This window comes from Pagrus pagrus (assembly GCF_965226575.1).
Source record: "Pagrus pagrus genome assembly, chromosome: 13".
NCBI classification, from domain to species: domain Eukaryota; kingdom Metazoa; phylum Chordata; class Actinopteri; order Spariformes; family Sparidae; genus Pagrus; species Pagrus pagrus.
This window is the reverse complement of record NC_140197.1, coordinates 746,325-755,527: the sequence shown is the minus strand read 5'-3', so window position 1 is coordinate 755,527 and position 9,203 is coordinate 746,325.

Below are 9,203 nucleotides of genomic sequence, written 5' to 3'. Positions count from 1 at the left end.
CATACAAGCATTTAAGAAATGATTCTTATCAGTTCCATAATTCAGAGAGGATTTTTACTCAACGAAAAAATGTATAAAGATCAGCTTTTAGGTTGAAGACACGACAGCAGCACGTATGTCCAGACGCTGATGTGTCAGCTGGGGCAGCGGGTCGGTGATAAATAAGACACGTGAAGATATTGTGACTGACGTATAGCTCCCCTGGTAGAGCAGCTCCCTCAGTAAGCAGAACCTTCTGCTAGTATGAGTTCGAATCTCAGTGTAGGCTTTAATATTAGTTAATGTGTTTTCTTTTCTCATCATTATTATGATCACATATGGCTCCAAGTTTGAGCAAATAAATGAGCATTTATTCTCCGCCGGGCCGCGGCACCAGCTTTCCTGCTTGTGTACATAAAATATATTAAATTCTGACACCACAACTGTAGCGTACCGAATATCAATAGATGATAACCAGAAAAAAAACGTTCTATTGATCTGATTCACCGGCTTCATGGACGTCGGAACTATTTTCTGATCAAGCGATGCCAGGCAAATCGATCACCCACCTCTTTATCAGTGCATAAGTCACACACAGCGCCCCGTGGTCGTCCCCTCCCCCCCAGGTGCAATTAGGCTGCATGTATCGTGTGTGTGTGTGTGGGCGGGGTGTGGGTGCGGGTGTGTTGACGGCCGCGTAGTGCTTTCTACCGATCCAGCACGGATCCACCAGGGAGGGATTGTGGATTGGAATGAGGGTGCCATCCATGGCATGGCGCAGGAGAATCGGTGTCACAGCTGCCACACTCCGTGACACCGATGCCTTGCTGAGGCCGGTGCCATCCCCCACCACCTCCAGGAAGCTCCCCACTGCGTAAAAACGCAGCGCAGCCAGGAGCTGCACCTCCGGGCTGAGGGCAAAATTGCAACGGGTTGCTCTCTGGATGTGTGGAGACAGAGTGATCAGCCGTTGGATCTCCGCACGGGGCAGCCGGTACTTTGCCTGGACAGCCCGGTCTGACAGCACGTCCAGTGGGGAGAAGTGCTGACGCACGTATGCATTTATGTAAACCGTCTGGCTTCGCGCACGGCGACGCTGTTGGTTTGCAGCGAGAATGTGCTGTATTGCAGCCATGGTTTATCACACGCGCGGACTTTGGCAACGCATTTATATAGAGTAGCAGGTGAAGCCTCTCTGGATGAGGTTCAGCTGAGTTTAATTACATCTGTTCCCTTGATATCTGTGAAATGCCACAGGGTTGTTATATTTTTATGTGTAGTACTATAAACTCATATGCAGATGTGTGTGGAAAACTTAAACGTGTAATTCAATAACAAGGTTTTTTCTTCTTCTTCTATTAACCTATGTTTCTTGTGCCAGTGGTCCGCAGCTATGAGCGCATTTCAACATTGAGCATTGTTTTATTATTTCGAAAAGTGGAGGATATAAATTTCCCTGACGCGCTTGATCACTGAGCATTTGGTCGCTAAGAAGGCTGTTAAGAGTGGGTCAGCTCGATCTTACATTTCCTTCTTAGTGAAAGATCTTCTTAAGCTAAGAGCGACTCTGGAAAACACATCCTTCTTTCACAGTGTTCTTAAGAGCGCTCCTAAGAAGATCTTAGCACTTAAGAGCTTCTTAACGAATCTGGGAAACGCGGCCAATGGCAGGGCCAGACACAGCTTAATGAGCTTCTCCACCTCCGAATGCAGGATGGACACATCCTGGATGGTGCTTACTTCTCGTCCCCTACAAACATTCCTCAGTACGGGGGAATGCAAATGTTAAGGCATCTGGAACAAGTTCGCTTAACTGGAAAGACCACATCCATCCCCCAGCGCCCCCACCCCCACCCCCACCCCCGCGCGCTGAGGACAGCAAAGAGGTCTGCAACAAATACATTGATCACTTGGCCAAGGGATCTCCTCCTGCAGGGAGACTGCTTCAGGGACTCACTCCGCTTTAAATAACCTTCTGTATATCCGACTACTGTGAAGCTGCTGATTATGTATTTTAATAAAGCTAGAGAAAACTGTCTGACATGACGTGGCGTCGTTCTTCTTTCTATAAGCCTGTTGTAGAAAATATAAGGAATAGAAAGCACAAATATTTGTGTTAAATTCTGACACCACAACTGAAAGAAAGAAAGCCGGTCATAGACGTCGAAACTCACGCACCCCATCAGCCTCCCTACCCACGGGAAGATACGAGAAGTAAGCACCATCCAGGATGTGCATATGGACCTGGGTCGCTCCGAGGCGGAGCGGCGTTTTGATCAGGAAGGACTCTGCATAGCTGCAGGGCGAGAGCAGGCAGTTCTTGAGGCGGCTGAGGGGAAACGAGTGGATGTGGGCTCCTCGGAACTGACCCCCTTTCCACGAGAGAGGTGGAGAAGCTCATTAAGCTGTGCCTGGCCCTGCCAATATCTGTCGCGGCATCCGAGCGCTCTTTCTCAGCCTTGCGCAGGCTGAAAACCTGGCTGCGCACCATGACGCAGGAGAGACTAACACATTTGACGGTTATGAACGTTCACAGTGACCTTATGGATGAAAGCGATGTCTCGACCCTGCTTAAAATCTTCATCAGTGGGTCAACTGAGAGAAGGTCCACTTTTGGATATGCATGAAAGCCCTGAGTCAGGAGCAGACTTTTCTTTTTTGCATTCAAGGGTACAAATAATGCCGTTATGTTCCTTAAATGGCTTGATTTAGTGATCAAAGTTTCATTTTCTTAACAATAAAGATGCCGTGTTCATCCATTCTAGTTCTGTTATAACTGCACGCCATTATAAAATAACTTCAAATCAAATCCTAAATCATTGATAAAAGTGCGTGCTTCCCCCGCCCCCCCTCTCAGAAAATAGTTCCGACGTCCATGAAGCCGGTGAATCAGATCAATAGAACGTTTTTTTTTTTTCTGGTTATCATCTATTGATATTCGGTATGCTACAGTTGTGGTGTCAGAATTTAATGTATTTTATGTACACAAGCAGGAAAGCTGGTGCCGCGGCCGGCGGAGAATTAATGCTCATTTGCTCATTTATTTGCTCAAACTTGGAGCTATATGTGATCATAATGATGATGAGAAAAGAAAACACATTAACTAAAAGTAGGCTATTGCTTATACTGAGATTCGAACTCACATCAGCGGGTGATTCTGCTTACTGAGGGAGCTGCTCTACCAGGGGAGCTATACGTCAGTCACAATGTTTTCATGTGTCTTATTTATCACCGACCCGCTGCCCCAGCTGACACATCAGCGTCTGGACATACGTGCTGCTGTCGTGTCTTCAACCTAAAAGCTGATCTTTATAAATTTTTTCGTTGAGTAAAAATCCTCGCTGAATTATGGAACTAATAAGAATCATTTCTTAAATGCTTGTATGGACGTTGAAACTTCTGTAGGCTGTGCGTAATTTAAAAGGCTTCATAGTGAAAAAAATCATTCATCTCATCCGCCATCAACATCATCAACAACTCACTAAGTTTGTCCTTGCTAGAGGGACCCTGTAGCGACAGGCTGAAGGAAGGAGTTGGAATGAGGTGTGGAGTAGGTGAGGCATTATTAGCTACATTCTTGTATTTAAGCAACAACGAACAGAAACATAAATCAGGCAACTCTGTCCATTCCCCGTTCATGGTCACTGCTCCCTGCTGCTGCATGTTGTCGTCCTCCTGCTCACAGATGCCACCTGGTGGTTGTTTGGGCACATTGCCGCTTCTCATGAAAACACAATTGATCCGCCACTAAAAAGGTGCGTGATTCTCGCGTGATTCACGCGAGAATCACGCGTGAACTCGGCCACAACGAAGTAGTACCTACTGTATATGTAGTAGTTCTAGGTAATGTAGTTCTTTGTTGTTGTTTTGTTGTTCTGTCAATTAAATAGTGTGAGAATGGAGTGTCAGCCTGTACAGTATTTTAACAGTTGTGAATGAAGTGGTCTCAAAGAAATTCAAAACCCAACTGGACTTGGTTATCTGTCAGTTATTTGCCAGTTCATGTTCGCATCTGACCAGGCTGAGACTGGTCCGAGGTCCGAGGACCAGTCTCAGCCTGGTCAGATGCGAACATGAACTGATGAAGCCTGTGGGATGAGAGGTGAAACGTCTTCCTAGACAAATCGAGGCACCAAGGCTTGTAACGGTGGTCACAACAAAGAATGCTTCTGAAACTGAAATCTGATTGGGAGGTTGACTTTACTTACAGGTGTTTTTTCTAACCATTGTTATATGTTTAACTATACACATAATAGAATCATTTTTAATTGAGATAAACTATACAATCATTTTTAATTGAGATAAACTATACAATCATTTTTAATTAATCAACAAAACAATATTTACAATTAACCATTGTTATATGTTTAACTAACTGTCATATGTTTAATTAATCAACATAACAATATTTACAATTAACATTAATTAACATTACAACTAATTATTGAACTGATTATGAATTTGGGGTTTTTCCTTAGTAATCATGCTCCCTCAGAAATGCCGGGAGCTCTTGAGGGGCAGACACTTCGGCAGCAAGTCTGCCTCTGAGATTGACTCCCGACAGCTCCTGACCTTGGGCAGCATTCCCCCCAGCTTCCTCATCCTCCCCGTCATCCTCCTCTGCCTCCTCCTCTTCCTGGATGTCACCAGCTAACAGGCAAAGGTTGTGGAGGATGCAGCATGCTCCAACAACCTTGGGGGCGAACAGAGCCCGGATCTCCAAAGCCCGGAGGAAGATGGCTCTCCAGCGGGTTTTGAGCAACCCGAAGGTGCGCTCAATAATGTTGCGGTCCTTGGCGTGATGCCTGTTGAAACGGGCCTCAACTTGGCCTGTTGATTAAAATACAGGTAATGTAGAATACACCCAGGAATTCAAATTCAAAGTAACAACTGTAATAAATAATTTATTCTCTTACCTGCTACAGGTTGACAGTAGGGAGTCATGAGGGCCACCGGATGCTGCAGGCAAGGCTTCCCCCCGTCTCCCAGGAGGAAGAAGCCAGCTGGTGGGTAGAGGGACTCCTTGTACATAGGAGACCTCCGGAGGACAAGGGTATCGTGGACTGACCCCGTGTTGCCGATGTAAACATCCAAAAATGCACCTCTGCTGTCACACACACCTTGGAGAACCACAGAGGGGAAGAGCTTGCGGTTTATATAGCTCTTCTTCTGCTCCGCAGGTGGGACAAGCCGGATGTGGCATCCATCTATGGCTCCAACTGCACGCCGGAAAGCCTCATGCCCAGCCAGCCGAGCAAAACCTGCTCCCATCTCCTCAGGCTTGGGGAAATGGATAGCCTTGTGGAGGATGCCCATCATGGCCTCCACTGAAGTGTGGACGACCCTGGCAACTGTGGCTCTCGGTATAGCAAATATGTCTGGTTTGAGGTCAGCCTCCTCAGAGAAGAAGGCGCAGAGGATGGGCACAGTGTTGTTAACTTGTGCATACATTCGAGGAGAATGATCCTGTAGTAAAATAAAAAATATGTTTTAATGAGTAAAACTTTGAAATAATATTTGAATGTATTTATTTATTTATTTATTACTTTATGAAATAATATTTGAATGTATTTATTTATTTATTTATTACTTGCTTTTAACTATCAACTATGAATATTTGACTAGACTGATGAATTTAAACACATGCTGTAAAAATGTATTTATAGTTCTTTTCTCAGCTCTCATGAAACTTAATTTATGTTTTGTGTTCTATACAAATGAGCTTCACTTGATTCATTACACAAGACTTATCAGACTTGTATCAGATATCAGAAATAAAGAAATTATACAACTTAATATGCTCCTCTATTTCACCTGTAATTGTTGGGTCCCGCCACGATTTCACCAGTAGGTGGTGCTAGGTATCACATATCAAATGTCAGATGTCAAATTGTATGAATGAGTAGTAGGAAAAAAGAGAGAGAGAGAGAGAGCACTTGTTTTGGATGATAATGCCAAGCTGTTTAATCAGTGCAGGCTACATTTGGCACCACAAGAACGCATCGTCTCAAAACTGAAAACGGAGCATTCTGTATTCTTGTGATCAGTTCATTCTTTGGAGAACGACTAGCAAGAACATTCTCCTCAAGAACACAAGTCCGTTCTTTGCCTTCTTGGTATCGAGAAACGTCGACAGTGTTTGCACCCGGTTGTTTTTAGTGTCACGCTCCAGCCGAGGACCAGCCCCCCTTAGTTGGTGACCTGGCGGGCCTGCATGATCCATGCCAGGTTTTTTCCTCTGCCTTTGCCTTCAGGCTGACTGACAGCTGAGGCATCTGATCACCATTGCCTGTTGCCCCACACCTGAGCCCACTCTCATCATCAGCCTTGGCCTTAAAGCCACACCAGGACTGACAGGCTTCACCAGAGTATCTCGTCTGTGTTCCTGGAGAACCACTCATGTGTTGCCCTTTTGGATTCCCTTACTCTGACTGCCAAGCCGTTGCCAACCCTGCTTCTGAACAATTACGTGAGTCTTGCCAAGCCCTTTTGTACTGCTGCCTGTTTTTTGACTACCGGATTTTTGCCTAAGCCCTGCCTGTGCTTTTGCCAGAGATTTTTTGGGATTAGTTTAACCTTTTCCTGTGTGAACTGCCTTTGTTTGATGAACTGAAAATAAACATCCTCAGGAGATCGGCCAGGTGAACGACAACTTTTTGACTTTGATTGAGAAATGTAATCCCCTCTCTGCCCAGGTGCAGCAGCTACTGACTAACCCCTCTCAGTCACCGCCACCCCCACTCCCAGTGCCAAGCCTTGCCCCTCAAGGTGTTCCCTCCCCTTTCAGAGAACCTAGGCTCCCTGCTCCCCAGCCATATGATGGAGCTCCTGGTACATGTTGATCCTTTCTCTCCCAATGCTCTCTCTCTCTGGAGCTTCAGGCTCTTGCTTTCCCCACAGAACGCTCCTGTGTCGCTTACATCATCACACTCCTTACTGGAAAGGCTCGAGAGTGGGGAACTGCCTTGTGGGATGCCGAGGCTACTTGCTGCTCAAGCTACAAGGATTTCACTGATGAGATGAGGAGAGTTTTTGACCACTCATTTTCTGGTAGAGAGGCAGCAAGAGAGATCATGAAGCTTCGCCAAGGTTCACAGTCAGTCTATGATTATGCCATTGATTTTCGGACTTTGGCGGCCTCTTGTGGTTGGAATGATGATGCCTTGTTTGATGCATTCCTGAACGGTTTGTCTGATCCTGTCAAGGACGAGCTAGCGTCAAGGGAACTGCCCCCAGACCTTGCTGATCTCATGGACCTGACTGGCCGTATCGATGCCCATTTAAGGCAGAGGGCGTGGGAGAAGATCCGGTCACTCCCCAAGTTGAGTCCATCTACTCCTCCATTGCCCACTGCTCCTCCTGCCGAGCCCATTCAGCTGGATCGAGCTTGAATCACCTCTGAGGAGCGTCAACGCCGACGGGACGTGAACGCCTGCTTCTACTGTGGAAAGGTGGGTCATTTTTGCCAGTCGTGCCCTTTAAAAGGAGCTGCCCACCAGTGAGAGTAGGGGGCCTGGCAACAATCATCGTTGGACGTTGCAGTCGAGCTGCATCTGCATCAATGGTAGTGATATGAGAATGGAGCAGAGCTAACGTTGCAGAGTTGTGGGAATTGACTTGTTTGTTTGTTGCAAAAATGTGCAGGGCATCAGTCGGACAAAGTGCCGGTTCAGTGATGGTCTGTGACAGCATAGCTCTGTCTGCTTCAGACAACTCATCTGACTTGTCTTTCACACGGATCCTGTTCAGCATCTCTGCAAAGACCACATCATCTTTCTGCTGCATGATCTCAGTCAGTGTGACCATCTTAAAATGTCCCCACAGGTCTATTTGTAAAGGCTCTTGGACGCAGAGAGGTTTACTGTGTCTCACTGGTGGTAGCTGATAGAAGTCTCCGACAGCGATTACTGACATCCCTCCAAATGGTTTTTGACAGCCTTTAATCTGTTTCAGTCTGGCATCCACATATGCAAAAAGTGGCTTTGACACCATGGACACTTCATCAATGATGATGATTTCAGCATTTAACAGATCTGATCTGACCTCATCCAGTTTATTACCAAGTCCTTGAAATGGGGGTTTTAGGCTTCTCGGCAGCTTGAGCAGAGAGTGCAGTGTTGAACCTGATATATTAAAGGCTGCGGTTCCAGTGAAAGCAGTCAACAGGACAGTGGGGTTTGATATGTCAGCCTCCTCAGCACGTCTCGGCAGTTTGCACAGTGTCTTAGATAGATAGAAAGAATTAGGGGTGTGCAGAGCAGCCAATATTTGTATCTGTATTTGTTGACGGGGGGAAAGTATTTGTATTCGAGTAAAATTGAAAATAGGCGTAAAAATATATCTTTTTTTGAGTTACACTTATAATTTTCGTTATAGTGTAAGTATTCTTTAATTATCCATTATAATAATTATGGATATGCAATATTGGTTGATGTTTTTCCATAAATCCAGCAATGAACATGTAACAAGGAATGTCATTGAAAAGAAAATAACATAACAGCCATTACCTCATCCATGGTTAAACCAACAACTAATAAAATATCATTGTGAACATTATGAACCCCACCACCACCCGTCCTTGTTGGAGGACGTTGAACAGACAGAATAAAAACAAATAATAATAAAAAGAACTGTTCTTTCTAATGCACAGAATTCCAAGAACTAAACTTGATCTGTAAATAACATGACATAGTAGCCTATAGCTAACGGTCATTACGCTTCTGGCCTCTACCTGGTCTTTTTACTAAACTTAACCAACTCCTTTCTTCATTGCCTAAAACCCAACCAAAGCACCGAGCAAAGAATTTTTTTTCTTTCTCCCCCGGTCTGCTGTCAGCAGGGTCGCCGGCTGCAGCAGCCTCGCGCCCATGAAGTGGGCTCAAGCCGCGTTCAGCCGCACTCGAGCGGAGCGGGGGAGAGAAACAATGTGTATTTCGTTTACTCTGTGGAAGATCTGCCAACGGAGTGAGGGACAAAGCAAGTGGGACAGATCTGCCCAGTCCCTGAGCAGCGCGCCTTTCACAGACAAGCCACAACGCAGAGTGTAAACAACGTCACCTGGTTCAGCAGCACCATGGACAGCTGCGGGGGCGGGGGGGTCGGAACAGCGGTGTTTTGACGCCCCCACCCCCGACTCCTGAACGTCACTCACTCACTCATCCGGGCATGTACTGTGGTCTCATGAGGAAACGTAGCTTTTTGATATGATGCTTTTCTTGTTCCCG